General features: G+C 34.6%; 1 protein-coding gene across 2 annotated transcripts in view; it reads left to right on the forward strand.

The window, feature by feature from the left end:
- The window catches only part of LOC134810350 (uncharacterized), a 180,137-nt gene that overhangs the window by 53,957 nt on the left and 102,578 nt on the right, over positions 1 to 23,602 (forward strand). The window contains exon 5 of one of the 2 annotated variants that reach the window (XM_063813359.1): positions 23,121 to 23,290. The exons of the other annotated variant lie outside the window; for it this stretch is intronic. The gene's annotated coding sequence lies outside the window, so the exon portion shown is untranslated. The remainder of the gene's footprint in view (positions 1 to 23,120; positions 23,291 to 23,602) is intronic. 2 annotated transcript variants of the gene reach the window in all.

Below are 23,602 nucleotides of genomic sequence, written 5' to 3' on the forward strand. Positions count from 1 at the left end.
TCATTGCAAATAAAATATTTGTGATGGTGAAGGATTAATTACTAAAGTGTTTTATAGTACTCTCCACTACTGATTTTACATTACATGTTTATTTGTTTATTATCTGTCTCCTTCATTAGAATGTAAGTCCCATGAGTAGGGTGTTCAATTTGTTCATCGTTGTATCCCCATCACCTAAAACCATGCCTGACACATAGGGTGTGACCAATACTTATTGAATGAGAAAATTGTCTGGCACCACTCAATCTGTAAGAGCGGGAATAGAGAGAATAACATATAGTGGATAATACGAATTACCTGCAGAAATCACTTTAAATGTCTTCATAATTTCAAGTTGATAAAAGGAAAGAAAATCTAAGCCAATTTTGACAATAAGGGGAATCTGTAGCTGTATCAATGATAGTAATATCTCAGCAAAGAATATGTTTACATAGAAGTCAGGAAAAGGGAGCCTCTAGGGTAAGACTGTCACAGTATTTTACTTCACTATGAGGGTGAAATTCAATGGCCAGGAATCTTGAATAAGCAGACCCCTCTTCCTACCAAAGGAAGTAAATTTCTGCAGCCACTAAGATCATGCAACCAAATATCTATACTCTGACTTTACTCTCATTACCAGGGTTTTCATTATAATTGAGCTTGCTCTTAAATGAAGGGAGAAGCCTTACCAGTAGATTTGGGCTGAATTGGCCAGTCTTCTTGATATCACTGCAAATACATAAATCAGCATTCTTTTGAACTCTATGTGAGTTTGCTTAGTGTTTCCTGAAACTGACCACTCCTGGGGACTCTGAGTGTAATGTTTTGATTGTTGTCCCTTTGCTGCCTTAGAGACTAATCAGTTTTCTCAGGTTAGAGAAAACTATCTCCAGTTTACTATTTTCTATCTCCTGGAGGACAGAGATCTCCATAATACCAGAGTTTAGTATGTTATTGGTATTATCGTAGTGAGATTCAGCTACATTAGGCTGGGTTAACTAAAAAACAAAACAACACCACAAAGTCAAACAGAAGGAAAACAAAATTTTTTGAAAAGACACAGTGGCTTAAAACAATTCTAATTTTTCTCTTGTTTAAGCAAAGTCACATGTCTAGGAGACTCTGTGGGTAACTGATCTCCACAGAACAACTTAGTGATTTGGCTGAGAAAGTCTGAACCATCCTAAAGCCACAAAATCTGGAACTTGCTGGCCAGCCAAGTGGGGAGACAGATAATATGCTGGCTTGAAAATGCTGTCATACAAAAGAAAGACTCATTACATCAACTCATATTTCATTCGCCAAAAAAAGTCAAATTGACCATCTATATCTAAATGTGTTTGAGAAGTGCAATTCTCTTATGGAAGGCAAAGGAGTACTGGAAAAGTTGGTGAACAACAATTATATCTACTACATGTTAAAAGAAAGAGTTAATTCGAATGTGCAATTTAAAAAGTCAGCTTGCAAGATATTTAACAGCTTAACATTACTATTTTGAAAAAAATGCGGGATTTTTATATTATATATATATATACACTCACACACACATATATACACATACACATATATATCCACACGTATATGTGTGTATGTATGTTTGTATGTAGGTATGTATGTTTGTATGTAGGTATGTGACATTATATTCACTCTACTGGTAACTTCTCAATGATTTATCATCCACTCTACTGATACCTAGAACTCATAAGGATCTCAGTAAACTGGTTTAATCAAATACTATAGTTGGGAACATTTTAAAATATTTTTTCTTTATGATTTTATAAAACATCCTTAATCTCTATTTAGAATTTGAATCACTTGAATGTGGCAGAATGACTTAATTTCTCCCCCTGTAGTTTCATCTTCACTAATGAGAAGTCATTTTCACTTCTCTTAGCAAAAGGACAAGGCAGGAACTTTCCTTCCTGAAACCCAAGGCTTTAAGTCTTCCAGAAAAATATAAAGACACATCTGTTTTCCTAGCTTTTAGAGAAGAGGAGTTGGATTATTCAAGAGAGGAAAAGGTGTGCCTCAACACTGAGAGGAGGAGCTTAAACTCAAGTCTTGGGAGCCATGGTGGTTTTTCTTTGCTGAGATATACAGCAGGGATTGGAGGCTGTGAGCAACAGACCACCATGCCTTAGAATGCACAACATGGACTCGGACAAAGATGATCTCAGCATCAAAAATGATGGACTAAAGACCAGAGCCCCTTGCTTCATTTTCTTAGGAGAGTATGTCTCCTAAAACCTTCTGTAGGGATCTCTATGTCATATATTACACATTTCATCATAGACGAAAATTTTTACTTGATAAAGAAAAATAAAGTAATTGGATACTTTTTATGAGAAATTGTAAAGGAGCAAATGCATAGCATTGCAAAATGAGCAAGCTTAGTTCTTTGTGTGAATGTAGTTTTCCAGAACTTGTGTGTATGCTATTAGTAAGTAGAGTTTGTAAGTCATTTTACTAGCCTGTGTTCTAACTCTTCTCAACTATTTCCAAGAAGTGAGACATTTTAAATCTCTTTGAATTTATTTAGATTTTAGTTGTCTTCTAAACAGCAGCAATATGTGTGTGTGTGTGGGGGGGTCAATTTCAAATTTTTTTTTTCCTAACTGTATTGTAGTGATTTAAGGAAGCACCTTCAATGCATATGAATAATGAAGTTCTAAAAAGCACTGTTATTGCTGCACAAAGGGAAACATTGAGGACTAGAAGAATTAGGGAATTGGGATAGACTCTGGCTGCATCTAATGATGTGGAGAACTGGTGCTGTTCCTTGATGATCAACTTAGTATAAATAAAAGCCTTGCTCAGATTTGACGATGATGCTACTTTCTATTCCTTTTTCCTCAGGCCCCTCATTGGAGACTTTCCATAGTTCAACTGCAGAATTTATTCTTTATTTTATTAATGGGAAAGGAATAGTTTTTAGGCCTGTAATTTCTAATGTGATTCATTATAGGACTAGGAAGATTGGGCTTCATGAAGACTGGTCTGGCATTGATCAATTCTTAACCATCAAAGAGACTTGATTCTCCAGGTATATCTGAGTGCCATTCTGAAGTGTAAACCACAGACAGTCTCCTTGGGATGTATGAAACCATCACAAGGACAGAGGTGAAAACTGAGAAATAATTCATTCAGCCAACAAATATGTATTCACAAACTACTTATTCAGAATGATGTGGCTGCTAAGGACACGATAGTGAATAATATAACGCAGGTCCTATATCCATTGGGCTATGTTTTAGTTGCTTTTGTGGAGAGAAACAGTAAACACGTAAAATTTTATAGATACGTTTTATGAGAGTGAGCTGACAGATGTATTAGTCAGGGTTCTCTAGCGGGACAGAACTAATAACATATATGTCTATTAGTATGCTATTGGTATATATGACATATATATGGAGAATTGACTCGCACTATCACAAGGTGAATTCCCATGATCAGCCTTTTGCAAGTTGAGGAGCAAGGAAGCCAGTAGTAGCTCAGTCCCAAACCTCAAAAGTAGGGAAGCCAACAGTGCAGCCTTCAGTCTGTGACCAAAGGCCCCAAGAGCCCCTGGCAAATCACTGGTGTAAGTCCAAGAGTCCAAAAGCCAAAGAACTTGGAGTCTGACATCTGGGGCAAGAAACATCCAGCACGGTAGAAAGATGGAGGCCAATTGGATTGTGCCCACCCACATTGTTAGTGGGTCTTCCTGAGGGTGAATCTTCCTCTCCCAGTCAACTGACTCAAATGTCAGTCTCTTCTGGCAACACCCAGAAACACCCATATAGACCTTGAAACAATACTTTGTGTCCTTCAATCCAATCAAATTGACACAATATTCTTTTAATATTAGTGAAAGTGAGATGTATTGGGTAGAGATCAGATAAGGAAGCTCACCTAGCCTTGACTTTGCTAAAGAGCTGTGTGATCTGAAGAACTTAGCTTAGCTTGGATGAATATTTCTTATCTATAAAATGAGAGAGCTTGGCAACATGATCTGTACAGGTACTTCTCTTCTAAGACCATGTAAGTCCAATCTTAAACAAATTAAGTTAATATATATAAATCTCTTAGAACAAAGTTTGGAGGAATGTAAGTGCTTTCAGAGTTTCAGTTATGATATGAAAATGATTATAATTTTCCTTTTAATCTGTATTCCTTTCCCTGTCTTGCATAGTTTTAATGTAAAGTAGACCATTCTTCCTGAAACTCCCAAAGATGTTATCTGTGAGATAATAACAGAAATATAATTAGCTCTTATTAAGTATGTTGAAATTAGCCAAGGACTTTTAGAAAATCATTGAAAGGATTTTTTTTTAAATAAGGGGTAATTCTTTCTCAATGATACCTGTAAGTGTATAAATGATCAGATTTTAGGTGGGTTAAAAATTTCTCATTTCATTGTTGCATATTTTGTGTCTAGTATAATGTGCAGTAGGTCAAATGTTAATAAACTAAGTTTTGATATCTCAAATATAACTGTGCTATGTATAGTAATATAACGTTTATTGAATGACTATTATTCTGGGGGAAGATCCTTTGTCCTGTGTTTAGCCTTTTGTGATTTTAACACAATTTTAGCACATTTTAAATGAACAATTTTCCTTTTTTCTTTTTTTTTGAGACAGAGTCTCGCTCTGTTGCCCAGGTTGGAGTGCAGTGGCATGATCCCGGCTCACTGTAAGCTCTGCCTCCCGGGTTCACGCCATTCTCCTGCCTCAGCCTCCTGAGTAGCTGGGACTACAGGCGCCCACCACCATGCCCGGCTAATTTTTTGTATTTTTTGTAGAGACTGGGTGTCACCGTGTTAGCCAGGGTGGTCTCGATCTCCTGACCTCATGATCCACCCACCTCGGCCTCCCAAAGTGATATTTTTAACAATAATAAATAATAATAGAATAATAGTACAAATCTACCATAGATTTAGTGTTAAATATGTACCAGAATAGTACTAAGAAGCTTACTCACATTATCTCATTAATCCTGGAAGTTGTTATTGTGTTAGTTTTACAGACTCTGAGATGATTTACTAATTAAAAACCTGACCAAGGTAGCAGAGCTGGGAAAGAGAAAGACCAAGCTCCTGGGAATAATTAATGCGCTGCACTGTGCCTCTGTTCTGATGACCAGAATAAAACTGTCTTGTTTAGGTGAAATAGCCTTTCAAAGCACTGTTTTATTAAAAACGCAAATATTTAAATTTCTACATCTGTATTCATAAATTAGGTACTTCTCTAATTTTTAATAAGCTTTTTATTTTAGAATAGTTTTAAATTCTAGTTTTAGATGGAGAAGTTAACAAAAATTATACAGAGATTTCTCATACACCCAACACTGTTTCCCCTATTGTTAACATCTTACATTATTATTATGGTACATTAGTCACAGCTAATAAACCAATATAAACACATTATGATTAACTAAAACCCATACTTAATTTATATCTCGTTAATTTTAACCTAATGTCCTTTTAATATTTCCATTCTAAGATCCCATTCACATACCAAATGACATTTAGTCGTCATGTCTCCTCTGGCTTCTCTTGGCCACGGCAGTTTCTCAGTTATTTCTTGCTTTTGTTGGCCTTGATACTTTTGAAGAGCACTGGTCAGGTATTTTGTAGAATGTCTATTTACTGTGTTTATTTGATTTTTTTGTTTGCTTTTTTGATTTGACTGTTTTATGGGTTTGGGGGAGGAATATCACAGAATTAAATTTACTTTCCTATCACTTCATATTAAGAGTACATTGCTAGGCTAGCAACATGACTTACTGCTGTTGATGTTAACTTTAATCATCTGGTGGAGGGAAGAGTTTGTTAGGTCTCTTCAGTGTAAAGCTAGTAATTTTTCTCTGTTTCTATACTTCCCTTTTTGGAAGGAAGTCATTGTAAGCAGCCCATATTACAGAAGTTTTGCTTCACTTCCTGGAAAGAAGAGTACTTACATAAATTATTTGGAATTCTTTTGCATGGGTAATTTGTTCATTCTATACCACTGATTTATGTATTTGTTTGTTGTTTGTTCGTATCAGTATGAACTCGTGGCTATTTATTTTATATATTGTATTATAATTCAATACTATATATATTTTTCTTGCTCCAATTATTACAATTTTATTCATGGGAGCTTTTTCAGTTGTCTCAAGTTTCTTTGACATACACTCATCATTGTATTTATTTGTTTGTTTTAGCATTTGCTTACTTTCTGGCACTATAAGGTGTTACAGGCTCATCTTGTATATTTCTTCCCTCAGTTGTAGAGTAAGACATTTCTCTGAGGAATCTAGTTCTTTTTACTGAAGAATTGTATCAGAAACCAACATCTGAGTGCTATGTGTGCTCTTTGCTATTGGGGTGTTGTTGCTTTTCAGCCCTCTCAACTGACAAAGCAAGGAAATATGTATATACTGATCCAAGTTTATACACATATGTATAAACATTTTGTATATATAACCTTCTATATTTATATTAAGCTAAACATGAGTTCATGCTCATATCTCCAACTGTAATCATTATTACATAGATCATTTTAACTTTGTCCTCTTGCTTTTCTGTAACCTCCCACTTCAACGGTGATAAACTTGACTTCCACTAATTTACTTGTTTGATTCCAGCATATGGAATTCATGTGTGTATAGCTGCATCTCAATTCATATGTGTATAGCATAATCAAAACTGTTAACCTGTACTCCTATGGGAAATAACTTTATTAACTAGAGAACAGAGCTTACGGACAGTTGCTTTTGTCTTTAGTCTTACAGACTACTCATTTCCAAAATTACTTAGGACAGCATCCTTTAGTGAGGATATTTTATACATTTGTAATAGTTAGATTCTTTCTCAGAGTTTATATTCCAACCTGGAACTTCCTGATCTCTGAAATAAATTTTAAAAATTTGAATAAATGTAGGTTTATTTTTTGTTCAGTAAAGTACTCTGGGTGTCATAAATGCAGAATGTTAAGTATACACCCTGACATTTTCAAACCAAATAGTTTCTCAGCTCTCAAAAAATATCCTGTGTTTTACCTATCAAATCCTCTCTACTCCCTAAACTCTGAACACTGATCTGCTTTGTGTCTCTAAAGTTTTGTATTTTCCGAGATGTCAGGTAAATGAATCACACAGTGTATTTCCTTTTCAAAACTTCACTAAGCAATGTACATTTAACATTTATCAGTGTTTTTTTTGTGGCTTGATAGCTCATTCCTTTTTGTTATTGAATAGTATGGATGTAGCACTGTTCGTTTATTCTTTCATCAACTGAAGAACATCTTGCCTCTTTTCAGTTTTTAGTGATTATAAATAAAGATGCTATAATCTTTTGCATGCATTATTTTGTGTGGTCATTAGTTTCAAACCAGTTGGATAGATACCTAGGAGCATAATTGGCAGAATATATGCTAAGGCAACGTTTAGCCTTGTAAGACACCAACAAATTGTATTCCAAAGTGACTGTAAATGTTGTAAAGGCAAAATTTTTGTCAGGAGGGTGTCTGGGATAGAGATAGAATAGGTTTAAAAGGGGATGCTTGTACCTTTCTATTCTGTAGAACAGATTATAAGAATATGAATTATCTGTTTTTTGAAAAGATGAAAGAACTGAAATAGCATCTCATTCCAGATAATTTTCTTTCCTTTTCTCTTCTCCCTCTTCTCTTCCTCCTTATTTTTCCTCTGTGCTTGCTTGCTATGTATTTACAATTTCTTTGTTCCCGTTCAGATGTTGACGCATATGTTGTGTCCTTCAAAACATCCTTCTCAATTCATGATGTAAGTGGTTGAATTACAGTTAATCTCTGGTGTATGAAGTTCCTTTTCTTCCTTTTTTTTCACAGCGGTGTTGCTGATTGTTGAGTTGCTTTTGATTTTCCTGACTGTTCAGTGATAATTTAAGTGGGAACATGAGTGTCAGTCTCAATCAGTTTCTGCCACATTCTGATACAAATCGTATATCTGACCAAGCAGAGAATTAAAAAAAAGTATCTTTTTCAATACATTCTATTTTGCTATGATTTTGGACATACATGATATAAAGCAGTTTTGGACATGTGTGAAATAAGACAGCTTAATTCCACTTTTTGTTTTTGATTATCATTTCTTTTATGATGTCATTATAAAGATCTTATTTGATCTTTTCCTTTTTCTGTCTATACTTTGTCTCTTATTTGCTGCTTCTAATCTGTGATGGGTGGAGATATGGCTAAACAAGTATCAAGATTAAATAAGGAGCACATAATATCTAGTAATCTTAAATGCCACCATATACTATCTATGTTCATCTCAACAGCACTGAAAAGTAGAAATTTTTTCTCCAGTCTTATAGACAAGTAAATTGAATGAAATTCATAATATATTTTCAAATGTTATAAATAAGAAGTAGCAGAACTGGAAATCCAGCAGAGATTGTGTTTTTCCAAAAGCTGACATGCTGCCCGTGTCTCCATTTTTTTTCATGCAAAAGACCTAAAGAGTAACATACAAAGCTTTAATATAGAGACTTTTGAAAAACTCTGTTATTTAATGGCTTTTTTTCTCTATATTCTTTCTGCTAAGAAATCCTGGAGGATGGAATCTACCAAATGTTTGACCTTTGAAATGTAGGTTTAACTGAATTTGCTTTTTCTACACTTCTTTACTTGCTTTCCCATTTATGAACATGTAAAATTCTGCTTCCATGCAATTTTCATTGAAGAAACAGCTAACTGAATTGGATTTCTGATGTATAAAGCAAGTCCTTTATGTTCTTCAAAGAGCTTACCCCAAAGGACCAACTGATAACATAGCCCTGTTGTAAAATAATTTATTATAAAGGTCTGAAACAGGAGCTTTCCACCCTGTCAGCTAGACGCATGTGCCCTAGTGATATTATCCCTCTTGGGAGGTTTTGAGCATCTTTGGTTCATTTTGCTCTATAGCTTTTACCATGCAATCTGTATTTGTGTTTCCATAACTGCCTCAGACTATACTATTGCCTCCAGAGACAATCTCAAATTAGAAAAAAATGTGTTACTAAAAAAAATCTTCACACTTTCTGAGTTTTTCTTATTTCAATGTGAAATATTTCTGCTTTTGGGCAGTTATGTTTGACTTATCAAGTAAGAAGATGACAACCTTACTTATCAAGTAAGAAGATGCATAAACCAAAATTTTATAATAGTATTGTACTTCATGGGACTGTAAAATTTAGTGAAATTTCAGAGAGGAACTATTGTCACTTTATTCTGGATGAAAAAGCTAAATATATCTAAAGGCTGCTTTTCTTTGAAGATATATTTTAATTATTATAAAAATATTTAGATGTAATGAACGATAGCACTTTTTTTAAACAACTGTGGTGAAATATAATGTATATACAACAAAATTCATCATTTAAAGTATGCAAGCAGATATTGGTAAATTTATGTAGTCAAATAACTACCACCTAAATCACTGTTTGGCAAATTTCCATCATCTAAAAAGTGTTTTTGGCTATCTTCCCCTTACCTCACCCTGGGCGTCTTATCTACTTTCCATCATTATAGTTTTGGCTTCTTGAATTTCATAAAATGAAATCATACAGGATGTAGTATTTTGTGTCTGATTTTTTTCAGTCACCAAAGTGCTTTTGAAATACACCAATGTTGTATGTTTCAGTAGTTCATTCTTTTTTATTGCTCAGTAGTATTCTATTGTTTTGAGTTTGTTTATTCATTCACAAGTAAGTGGACATTTTGTCTAGTTCCAGTTTGGGGCTATTGTGATTACAGCTGTTATGAACATTCGCAAACAATTTTCTATGATCATATGTTTCATTTTTTCTTGAGAATATCTAGAAGTGGAATGACTGGATCTTATGATAAATGTGTATTTATCTCTGCATATTAAAAAAAATACCCGCCAAAGTATTTTCCCAAAGGTCAGTACCATTTTGCACTCACACTAACACCATTGTGTTTGAATTGTTCCATATCTTTGCTATCATGATGAATTTTATGTGTCAACTTGACTGGGCTAAGGGATGCCCACATAGCTGGTAAGAATTTATTTCTAGGTGTGTCTGTGAGGGCATTCCTGAGAGATATTAGCATTTGAATTGATAGACTGAATAAAGATTACCCTTATCAATATGAGTTGGCACCATCCAACCTTTTAAGGGCCTGGATAGAACAAAAAGGCAGAGGAAGGATGAATTGGCTATCTCTTCTTGAGCTGGAACATCTGTTGTTTCCTGCCCTTGGTCATCAGTGCTCCTAGTTCTTGGGCCTTTGGACTCACACCTGCACTTCCACCATTGGCTTTCCTGGTTCTCAGGCCTTCAGGCTTGGACTGAAACTACATTACCGGCTTTCCTAGTCTCTAGTTTGCAGATGACATATTATGGGACTTCTTACCCTCCACAGTCTCATGAGCCAATCCCTCATAATAAATCTTTTTCTATGTATTTATATATTTTCCTTTTGGTTTTGTTTCTCTGAAGAACCCTAATACTCTTGCCAACAATTAGCAATGTCGTTACATTTAATTTTAAACTTTCTATTGTATATAATGGTAGTATCTCATTGCAATTTTAATTTGCATTCTTTAATAACAAATAATATTGAACATCGTTATATACTTATATGCCGCTTACATATCTTATTTCCTAAAGTATTTGTTCAAATATATGCCCATTTTTAACAAGTTCATTAGTTTCCTCATTTTGAGATTTAAGAATCCTTTGTGTTCTGAGTACAAGTTCTTTGTCAGATATATAATGCACAATTATTTTCTTCCAATCCATCAGATGCCTTGTCATTTTCTTAATGGACTATTTTGAAAAGCATTTAAACAAAATTTATGAAATCTAATTTGACAATCATATTTCTTTTAAGATTTATGTTTTTGTAGCCTATTTAAGAAATATTTATATAACCTTATGACAGAAAGACACTCTGCTCTTTTTGTTCTAGAAATTTTGGACATATGATACATTAAAGTTAATATTTGTATATAATGTGAAATAAGGGCCATAATTCATGTTGCTCCCCTCCCCCTTTTTGTTGCATGTAAGTTCCAGTGGTCTGACTATTGAAAAAACTCTCATCATTGTATTACCTCCAACTTGGAATTTTCTTTGTAGGAAGGCTTTTAAATAAGAGTTCAATTTCCCTGTACATATAGCTTTTTCACATTACTTTTTCTTCCTCAGTGAACTTCTAATTTATGTTTCCTAAGGTCTTTGTCCACTTCACCTAAGTTTTCAAGTTTTGAGGCATAAAGATGTCCATAACATTTCTTTATTATTTGTGAGCTTTTCTGTTCTTTCCTGATACTGCTAATTTGTGTTCTTTTTTCTTAATCAGTCTGGCTAGATATTTATAAATTTTATTGATATTTTCCAAGAACCAACTTTTGCCTTCAGCAACTTTTTTCTATTGCTTTTCTGCTTTCTATTTTATTAACTTGTATTCTTTTCTTTATTATTTATCTTCTTCCACTTATTTTGTGAATAATTTTCTCTACTTTTTTCAGTTTCTTGTGTATAAGCTTACAACATTTATTTGGTATGTTTATTTTCTAATATAAGCTATGATACTATTAATTTCCCTCTAACTACTGTTCTTTGTGTGAGAAACACATTTGATATTTTTATTTTCATGTCATTCCAAATATTTTCTAATTTGTATTGTGATAGCCATTTCAATTTATGATTTAGTTGTGCATTTTAAAATTGATACAAATATATTTTTTCTTATTAATTTCTAATTGAATTTGATTCTGGCCAGATAATATCATATATATTATTTTAATAGGGTTAAATTTATTCAGATTTGCTTTATAAACCGAAATATAGTATATCTTGGTGAATATTCTGTGTAATTAGAAAGCATGTGTATTTTTTTGTTGTTGGATAGAGTGTTCTGTATGCTGATTAGATAAAATTAGTTAAGAGTATTGTTAAAGTATTCTGCATTTTTATTGAATTTTTTTGTCTAGTTTTTCTATCACTTTTATCTGTTGCCGAGAACAAGCTGAAATCTTCAACTATAATTGTGATTTTGGACCAGGCACACTGGCTCATGCCTGTAATCCCAGCACTTTGGGAGGCCGAGGTGGGTGGATTAATGGAGGTCAGGAGTTTGAGACCAGCCTGGCCAACATGGTGAAACCCATCTCTACTAAAAATACAAAATTTAGCCCAGAATGGTGGCATGGGCTTGTAATCCCAGCTACTCAGGAGGCTGAGGCAGGAGAATCGCTTGAACCTGGGAGACAGAGGTTGCAGTGAGCCGAGACTGCACTATTGCACTCCAGCCTGGGTGACAGAGCAAGACTCCATCTAAAAAAAAATTGTGATTTTGCCTATTTCTCTTTTAGTTCTTTCAGTTTTTGTTTCATATATTTTAAAAATTATACTATTAAGTGCAGGCATATTTAGGGTTTTTATGTCTTGGTGAATCAAGTCACTTATCATTGTGAGATGATTCCCTTTACACTGGTAATATTCCTTATTCTGAAGCTTTAAAACAATTTTGTTGGTACATAGTAGTGAATATATTTATGGGGTACATGAGATGTTTTGATACAGGAATGCAATGGGAAATAAGCACATCATGGAGACTAGGGTATACATCTCCTCAAGGATTTATCCAAGTGATATTTTGCATTGTATATATTTGTGCATTTTTAAAGTATTAACTTATTTATACCTGTACTCTTAATTTGGGATTCATGTAGACAACACACAGTTGAATCTCATTTATTCAGTCCAACAATTTCTCTATTTTAATTGGAATGCTTAGGCCATTTAAATTTAATGTGGTTATTGATATGTTTAATTTTAAATGTACTATCTTACATTTATTCATTTTTTAGTCATTTTTACTCTTTTCCTGCTTTCTTAGGGATTAATCGTTGTTTTATGATATTTTGTCTCCACTATAGGCTTTTTAACAGATATCGCTTTGTTTTATATTTTAGTTGTCTCTATAGGTTTTGCAACTATGCATCTTTAACTTATCATTACCACTTTAACATATCACTTCAAATAGCATTTATATAACTTCCATATCTACACTCCCTGACTTGATGCTAATATAGCCATACATATTAAGTCTACATATGATATAAACCTCTCAATATGCTGTTATTATTTTTGCCTTAAACAGCCAGCCATCTGGCACTGTTCACTCTTTTGGGAAGATTCAGATTCCCATCTGGCATCATTTTCCTTCTTTCTGTAGAGGGTCTGATGGCAATAAAGTTGCTCACCTTTTTTCTTTTTGATTTTGGTCTGAAAAGTCTTCATTTTGCCTCATTTATGAAAAAAAATTTTCATTAGGTATAGAATTGAAGGTTGATAGATTATTTTATCCTATTAATTTAAAGGCACCATTTTTTATCTTCTAGACATTTCTGACAAAGTTTCTGCATAGTTTCTGACAAAGTTGTGTGGATTTGATATCATTTCTGATGTTATCATTATTTCTTTGGCTTTCCCTATATCATGTGTTTTTCTCTGCAGCTTTTAAGATTTTCCATTTGCCATCATTTTTAGAATGTAATTTTAATGCACTGTGGTATACTTGTATGTTCATTTTTCTTGGAGTCTTTTGAGATCCTAAGGATCTGAAGGTTTATATTCGTTATCACTTCTGAATACATTTCAGCCACTATTTTTTCAATCTTTTTAAACTGTCTCCTCACACCTTCCCCACCTACCAATCATTCTCTATGCTTTTGGGGTTCCAATTGCACATTTGTTAGCTTAATATTGCTTCACAAGTTGCTGATAATCTGTGTATTTTTTTCAATGTGTTTTTGCTCTAAACTACATTTTGCTTAGTTTCTATTGATATGCATTGATTAACTAATCTTTTCTTTTGTATCTTTTAATTTTTTCTTCTTTTCTTTAATCTGTTGTTGATCCTCTCCAGTGTATTTTTATTTCTAATATTATATTTTTCATTGTTAGTAGTTCCATTTTTTAAAAAAAAATCTGTTTCCCTCTTTATTATGTGTAAATTTTCCTTTATAATCCTGAGCATATTTATAGTATTTTCAAATTTTGTTTTATAGTCTCTTCTAATGATCTCCTTCATTGTTAGGTCTGTTTATATTTATTGATATTATTATATTCCACCTGTCATATTTTCTAGCTTCTTTATATGCCTAAAAATTTTTGATTGTATGTTCTATCTAACACATTTTATGTTGTAGATTACTGGATTTTGTTGTATGCCTTTAAAGAGTATTGAGTTTTGCTTAGCATTAAGTTGAGCTATTTGGGATCAAGTTGATCCTTTCAAAGTTTTCTTTTAAGCTTTGTTGAAGTTAATCCAAAGCAGTTTTTAGTCTTTTGCTCTTTTAGCCCATGACTAGAGTAAACCGTCCTTAGACTCTACTCAACACTCTATGAGTATATTATGAGATTCATCCCTTCTGACTGATTGGAATGCAAAATGTTTTCAGCTCTGTGAACCTAGGGAATTATTCAGCCTGTTTCCTGGTGTCCCCCCCACCTCCCCAGTCTTAGTGAGTTTCATTCCACATGAGTTCAGACACAGAGTTGAAGACTTGAGGGACCCTTCTACATATGTCAATAACCCTTCTTCTTTCTATACAGATCCCTTTACTTTTGTACTCTTAATTATTATATATTTTCAAATTTTATCTGAAAATTAAGATTGGCTTCCTAAAGAATTAGAGAGATGGCTACACACATCTGATTATCCCTTCATTTGAAAGTTATTACAAAAATTTGATTTTGCATGCATATGTTCATGTGTATGTGTACACTGCATGCACACACTGTATGTGCATATTCTTACTCTCTCATGCTTACACAAAATATTTTACAATCCAAAGCAATAATAAAATAAAGGAAGAATTACTTTTAGAGATGATTCCTTGAAACTTAATTTTGATTTTAAGTTTTCAGTGGAAATATATTAAAATATATGAATGAGCTATAATGAGCTCAGTTGTGAATTGGCATATTTCTGATCTGTAACTTTTATGAAATGAGGAGGATACACAAGGTAGAGTAAATGCAGACATGTGTGTATCATGTAGATGAATATTGGGCTTTCCAACATTAATCTGGCACCTCCTTCAGTAACCTTTCCCCTGGCAAAAGATGGGTGAATTGGTCTTAAATCTCAGTTGTCAGGATGAAGGGATCGCCAGCAGCATTTCTTCTCATCTTTAAATACAGATTCTGTTGATACACTTTGACAGGCACTTATGTGTGTTTCAAAATATTGAAAAGGGTCATTCTCAGCTAAACCAGAATTTGCCTAATTGTTTTTGCTTTCTGCCCCTGGGATTTGAGACAGCAACAATGTGTGGCTAAGCAGTATAAAGCTTTCTTAACAAGTTCTGCAACTTAGTGACCCTGCTGACAAATGACCTTTCAACGCTCTACTGTCAAATTCCTAAACAAGAGCTTTTTCCCTCAGTGTGAAAAGTTAGAATCATTAGGAGTGTGAAACTTTGTGGAAATCTCTAATGGGGTTTTGAGTTTTCAACAAAATAAATTATCACTTAGTTAAATATTATCTCCTCTCATACTCCATCTCCACTGCTTTAATTGTAATTTTTCTAAAACCATAATACTCAAGGCAACATCTACTTACCTAAAGCATTTTTTCATAAGACTCACTGTGTATGAAATAGCTTCTTACCTCACTGCTATGAGGTGAAGGTAGCAGACATAAGTGCATGGATCCTTTTAAATGCAAAGAGGTATATTTAATACCTACTATTTAACTACTTCCTAAAAAACAAGGACGATGAACTTCATTGTTATTAACAAAGGAAAGAATACTGGTACACAAGTCCCTTCAGTGAGACATACAAATAGGACTGCAATAACCTTTGTAATTGATAGATGTGAAACGGTATTGTGCATACACATACACACACACACACACACAAAAAATCAAAATTTCACTAATTGATTCTAGTAGCAGCAAAAGCCAGACTGAGTTCATAAAGTTAAAATTATAGAATATTCTCAAAGTAAATTGGATTTATTAATTTAATTTCATAATAAAATGCAAATTTACTTAATGTTACACTAGACTTCTGAAGACTCAATAATAGTAGTGTTGTTCTTGTTGCTTTCAAGTGGTTGGTTCTGAGGTTATGTATTCTTTTATGTAGGTTAATGTTTTTCTTACAGTATCACTAATACTGTCAATTTGTTTTAATGTCTCTTTCTTTTAATAAACCTCTTCTGATAGTGTGAATGCATTTGCTTCAAATGAATTACCTTGACGATTTTCACAATAACACATGCCCGGAAAAAAACCTTACAGCTGTTTTTCTTAAAATGGGATTTATTTTCTCCAAGAAATGAATAAGTTTGGTAGAAGGGAGAAAAGCAATACACTGTAAAATAGGAGAGAAAAAGGAAGGAAAGAAGAAGCACCAACAACTATAAATTTTGTAGGTTAACAGATTAATCACTTAAACAGAGAAAACACTCAAATGCTAATTGATATATACATTTTTGAAGGACTGACATACAAAAACTTGTGGCTGCCTTATATATGTAATAGTTATTTTATTTTTCTGGTTGCATTTATCAATATTAAATATAGGTCCATAACTTAAATTTATTATAAAATGCTGCTATTATTGGTCTGGGAGGTAACTGTGTATGAGTGTATATGTGTGTACATATATATGTGTCTACATGTATACATATACACACATTCATACATATATACAAACATACATACACACACACACACACATATACGCACACACACACATAATATAAAACATACAGTAGCCCACTATTGGTTCAGTTAACCATTTACCATAAGCAGCAAAGCATGCATTTTAATGTAAGGTATTTAATGTAAGGTATTATAAGGTATCCATTATAACAATGGAGTTTAGTTAGGATTGGGCTCTTAGCCTTCTGTGACAATACTGAAATGTTGAATAAATGCTCCATCTGACTTTTCTCATCACTGACCCATATAAAAAACAGTGCCCAATAACCCACAGGTCTTCTGCATTCTCTGTCACTTGCCTTATTTTCTGAGTATCCTTCTGTTAATTTACAACAAGCAATGATACCAGTAAAACAGAATTTTTTCATACAACAAGGAGTCATTTCTTCCTAATTAACAGTTTCATCTCTTGACTAAGTTATAAAATACTCAGGCCACTGAACTACCACTTACATTTCAACCAACCCTGTAGTTATTGATTGAGGGGAGAAAGGGGAATAAAAATAATGTGATGTTTAATGATTTTAGGGTATTTATAAGGATTTCCGTGACATGACATTTCTTCTTTTAAAAAGTTTCCTCCATTTAGATATTGTTATTCTATTTAATTCAAAAGAGATTTCTAAGTTCAATAGTAGAAATGCAACACATATTTAAAGACTTACAAAATGAGGGTTACCAGATAAAATACAGGACACTCAGTAAAGTTTAAATTTCTATGAAACAATGAATAATTTTTTTAGTATTAGTATCTCAAAGTATTGCAAAGTATGTATTTATACTAAAAAATTCCTGGTTTACCAAAAATTCAAATTCAATTGGGCATCCTGTTTTATTTTGTTTTTAATTTGTTAAAACCTGACACCTCTACAAAGCCAATCTCTAACATCACTAAAAGAAGATTATGAGTCTTCACTGTAGATTTCAACCTGCAGAAAATAACTGAGAAATCCTGTTGTCCCTTAAATACTAAGACACATTTCTCATTTCATTATCTCTGAGGCTGATTGATTTAACTGAAAAAGGCCAGAGTCCTCATTAATTGGGTCATTAACTCTAAATCATGGGAATGGTGTGTGGTCAGGAGTGAATTTTTAAAATATAAAAATCTAAACTAAAAGTCAAGTTTAAAGGCCTCTTTTCTTCCCTTTGTATTTATCTTTATTTTCACTCCACTCAGAGTTATATAAAGACCTTGCTGAAGGCGGGAGACTGTCAGGTAGATGTGAGAGGGGCCACTTTATCACAATGACAGATGCCTCTGGCACCCGTAGCAACTTGAGTCCTCTAGCCACAAGGCTCTGGGCTTGGGGGCTGGGGTACAGATCTGGCTCTGACAAGCAGAGGCCTTGTGGGTGAACCCCACCTGGCCATTTGGAATCGTGGTCCTGAGGTAGCTCTGGAGCAAGTTGGCACAAATAAAGATTTCATAGCAATGTTTTCCAGATCCAGAAAAGATGAAATCAGATCAACCACTGATTTCTCTGTTGACTTGATAATGAATACTCATACACAGGTGAGGTAACTGTCTAACAGCCTTTCTGGTGATTAGTTTAAGAGAAGAACATTTTCTATGGCAGCTGTTAAAGTTTAGCTCAAAAGTTAAAAATCTCACCACTTTTTCATCTGGCCCAGTACATAATATTCTTGAAATAAAACTCAGAATTAAGATCCATCTTAGTCTTGGCTGAGAGTTGAAAATGAAAAGGCTCAAGTTAGCCCCATATTGACAGGGCTGTGCTTTAAGTATAAGCACACTCGCTGTCTCCATTTTCATTTCCAGTTTTATTCCAAGAGGAAGAGAGACAAGAGGCCAAGTTCCCCTTAAGAAGGCAAATGTCTCTTTTCTTCCTGTGAATTTCCAGATAAACCCTCTGAGGTATATTTGCATTGAGAAATGCAGTGCATTGTATGTTTCTAGGATGCAGCAATTATTAAAGTAATTACTAAAGTGGTATCTATATAAAGTAAATTTGGATGATGTTTAAAACTCAAATGCACACTTTGTGATATTGTGTATAATATAGCTTGTTTGTAGACAGACTACTCCTTTGCTAATGATATTGAAAAAGAACCTTCTTTACTTTGTTTTGCCTTTAGAAATAGATAAGTCCTTCTAGTTGAAAACTAGTTATCATTTTATCTTGTGAATAGTTTAACAGGATAATTATTAATAGTAGGAAGAAGAAAATTGTGACTTTTAATATGTAAAAGATATTTAATATATGTATACAAATTAATTCATGGTATCCCAGTCCTAAAACAAAAAATCCAACTAGCCTCTAATGGCTTTGTGGTTGTACATAGTCATTTATTATGACTACTGAATTCACTTTCACATTTTGAATCACTTTAAACACCTTCCTCAAATCTTTTTGCCAATGTCATTTCCCTTATAGGAATTTTGTTTTTCCCTGTCCTATCATGTTACCCTATACTAAATTAAACGCTAGGCTATTATGGGAAAAAATAATTCTCCATTCTATTTAGAGAACAGACCCAGATACGTCTTACATCATATTTACATATCAGATAAATTTATTATTATTTCACATATATAGATCCAAGAGAAGTTCCCGGAGGTCCTTTGCTTTTCAAAATAAACAGTGCTTTATGGGTGTGAAGGAAAAACTAATTAATATAGTGTTCTAGCAACTTCTTAGAGAAGTGGAGTTATCCTTCTTTTGAAAAATAGTGCCCTGCCTTTTAATGAATGAAATGAGAATAAAAGCATGGCAAGAGACAACCATGGTTCACAATAATAGAGGAGAAATTTGGAAATAGTAAATGTGGTAGACTAAACATGGCTACAAATTGCTTGCTGCTCTTCCCATCAAGAAGTAAAGTCTAATTGCCCCTTCCTTGAATCTTAGCTGGCTTTAATGAGTTCTTTGACTGATAGAATATAGCAATAATAATGTTCTGGAACTTCTGTGGCTATGTTAGAAAAAGCCTTGAAGCTTCCACCTTGGTCTTGGAAATTCTCTCTGGGAGTCTGGACCTGCATGTAAGAAGTCCAAGTACCCTGAGACCAACCACTTAAGGAGGTCATGTTAAGTTGCCCTGGTTAATATTCTTAGCTGAGTTTGGTGTTTCAGCCATCACCATCAAGATGCTAGTCATATGAGTAAAGACATCTTGTTCCCTCCAGACCATCCCTAAACAAGTTGAAAACTACAAAGGGATACTCATAAACAACACAGGAATCACTCAGCTAACTCCTGCTCAAAGTTCTAATGCACACGAATTCTAAGATAAAATAGTTATTGCTTTAAGCCACTGGGTTGTAGGATCTTTTCTTATGCAGCGACAGATACCTAGAATAGACTACCAGAAACCAGAGTTGGTCTTGAACAGGGTAGGTCTCTTTGTGTGACTGACACCTCAACCTTTTTTCTTTTGACCTTCCATCTTCTGGGTGTTGTCTGGCATTGTTTCCAACAATTGGGAAATACTAGTATCTAGATATAATAATTTGAATGGCAGATAAAAGGTAGGAGCTAGAATGGCTTGTTAAGCACTATTACATAATAATGTTATCATTTGATATTCTATTTATTTTAAGTTCTGGTCTCCTTATGCCCTTAACAGTTCTTTTGAAAGCCAAAGCCATTGCTCTGCCCCTCGAGTGGGTGGATGAGTCTGCTTGACTGTCAGACTTCATGGATAAACTGGCTGAAACCACATAATGTTCGCTCACTGATTACCTTTCTCCTTGTTAAGCCTTTCTGATGGGTGTGCACTGAATTCAGAAAACTGCTAAAATCATGTTAGACACAGAGAAGATGCAACCAACTTTGGATGATGTATAGAAAAGAGTTAACATAGCAGGCCTGGCCGGGCATGGTGGCTCACGCCTGTAATCCCAGCAGTTTGGGAGGCCGAGGCGGGTGGATTGCAAGGTCAGGAGATCAAGACCATCCTGGCTAACACAGTGAAACCCCCTCTCTACTAAAAGTACAAAAAATTAGCTGGGCGTGGTGGCAGGCGCCTGTAGTCCCAGTTACTTGGGAGGCTGAGGCAGGAGAATGGTGTGAACCTGGGAGGTGGAGCTTGCAGTGAGCCGAGATTGCACCACTGCACTCCAGCCTGGGTGACAGAGCGAGACTCCATCTCAAAAAAAAAAAAAAAGGAAAAAACAAAACAACAACAACAAAAAACATAGCAGGCCTGAGATTGCTATCATTAGAAAGTAGGGTTGACTGTTGGCTGATATTTAGGATTGTATATTTTTGGGACAATTCCTACCGTTCTGTAATTGATAAGAGGGGTTCCCCATGCCTAAATAGTTTTTTACAAACATGTGATTTGTGTCAAACACCTACTTTTCTTCTGCAAGTCTGGGATTTTGGTATGTGCTAAGAAGTGGATGTCTATGTGATCAGCCCCCAATAAAAACTTTGGACACTGAGTCTCTAATAGCTTCCCTAATCAGCAATATTTCATATGGGTTGTCACAATTTGATGATGGAGGAATTAAGCATGTCCTGTCTGACTCCATTGGGAGAGAACTATTGGAAACTTGTGCCTGGTCTCCTCCAGACTTGGCCCCATGTGCCTTTTTCCTTTGTTGATAATACTTTGCATCTTTTCACTGTAATCAGTCATAGCCATAAGTATGACTATATGCTAAGTCCTGAGTCCTTTGGGTCCTCCTGGTGACTCATGGATGTGTGGTGGTTTCAGAGACCCCAGACAGGGATAGCAAGTGAGCCAAAGGAGAATCTCACACACACACGCACACACACACACACCCCACATAGAGGCATGCATGCATGCACACACACCACAGGCACATGCACACACACACACACCAGTGTTCCAATTGAGACTTTCCTACCAAAAAATTTTTAAATTTTTAATGAAAGAGGATTTGGATTTTCATTAAATAATACTGGTAACATGAATGTTATAATTATTTATATGCTTGCTTAACGTCACTACCTCCACCTCCTGTCTGCTTCTCCTCAGTCCACTTCAGTGAGGCTTGTTCCCAGTCACTCTGACAAAATGGCTCTCTCTCAGCTCCACTTTGCCAATTGTCACTTTTTTCTTTCATCTTACTTGTTCCTTCAGCTGCATTTCCCACAGTTGAGCTCTCTCCTTGAAACACTTTCTTCTCTTGGCTTTTGAAATACCAATATTTCCTGATTTTTATCTGACCTTTATATCCACTCCTTTTCACTGTCCTTTGGTAATTTTGCCGCGTATTTCCAAGCTTCAGATATTGGAACGACTTGGTTATGAGCTGCCTTCTGTTTTTTATTTAAACGCTCTTCCCAGTTTCATTTCTAGTGTCTTGGCTTTAAATATCATACATAAAATGATAATCCTCAAATTTACTCTCCAGAATTGTAACCTCCCTTGAGCTCCAGATTCTTACATGAAACCACTTAGTCAGGATCTCTGCTTAGAAGCATAAAGCCCTTTCAAACGTAGAATGTTTAAATCACAACTCCTGATTCTTTGTACCAATCCTCCTGTCCCTGTCCGAACCTTCTCCTCCCCACCCCTTTCTGTCTTGATAAAGGCCACTACATTTAATATCTTCTCTATCCCAGAAGCTGGAAGCAACTTTTATTTCCAGTAATCAAGCTTCCACTCAAGAACATTACCAGATAGTTTTTTTGGCTCTGATGGGGTTTATGCATTTATATTGTATGCTAGTGACTCCTGATAGAAACTTTTTAAAAATTCACGCTTTTAAACTTTCATGAGGGCACAGCTTTTTTGAGAATTTGATAACTATAGACTCAGTAAAAATACACATAAACCACCTAAACAAAAAGTGTGCATGTAATTTCAAATGAAATATGTATGTGTGTATGTATATACCTATACATAGATATAATTTTAAATGAATACATAAAATTTTAAATGTATTAAAATGAAACGTGAAAATGGTTACAATTATAATAGACTGTAAACCAAGTTAATATACAAGACAGGAGAATTTAAGTATGTTGGAGTATTAAATTAACTCCAAAAATCTCAGGGTTTTTTCCCCTACATCATCCATTGGTGTTTTTGACATTTGTCTCTCATACTGCACCTCTAAAATATGCTTTGAATCTGCTCCAAACCTAGTCCCAGTCACTGTTATTTCTTGTCTAACTGTCAAGATCCTTGTAATGGTCTCTCTGATTCCACTATTGTACTCACCCATAGTCTTTGTTTGGAGTCACTCTGGAGTATGAAGTATAGGGGGTCAAAGAGTGAATGCTGGAAGTAGACTTTATAAATGAAAATCTTGGACCCGGCTTCTAATTAGTTGTGTCAATTTCTTTATATCTAAAATAGTGACCATAATAATAACTTTTATTAGAGTTGTGGGGATTACATAGATTGACATATCTAAATATAAAGCATTTGGATAGCATCTAGTACAAAAAACACTCAATGTTAATATTAATAATATTGTTATTTTTACCACATTAGGTTCACAAGAAAAGCAGAACCAAGAAGAGAGAGAGTTAGTAAAAGGAATGGTTCACACGATTATGATGGATTAAAAAGTCCCCAAATCTGTAGTCTGCAAGCTAGAGACCCAGGAGAGGTGATGATGTAGTTCCAGTCTAAAAGATAGCAGGCTCAAGACTCAAAAAGAGGTAATTTTTCAGTTCAAGTCTGACACAGCTAGCCTTTGTGTCCCGACCCAAGTCTCATCTTGAACTGTGATCCCTGTAATCCCCACTTGTCAAGGAAGAGACCAGGTGGAGGCAGTTGAATCATGGGGGCAGTTTCTCCCATGCTGTTCTCCTGATAGTGAGTTCTCATGAGATCTGATGGTTTTATAAGGGACTCTTTCCCCTTTTGCTCAGCACTTCTCCCTCCTTGTGAAGAAGGTGCCTTACTTCCCCTTTACCTTCTGCCATGATTGTAAGTTTTCTGAGGCCTCCCCAGCCATACAGAACTATGAG

The sequence above is a fragment of the Pan troglodytes genome, chromosome 5 (genome assembly GCF_028858775.2).
Source record: "Pan troglodytes isolate AG18354 chromosome 5, NHGRI_mPanTro3-v2.0_pri, whole genome shotgun sequence".
NCBI classification, from domain to species: domain Eukaryota; kingdom Metazoa; phylum Chordata; class Mammalia; order Primates; family Hominidae; genus Pan; species Pan troglodytes.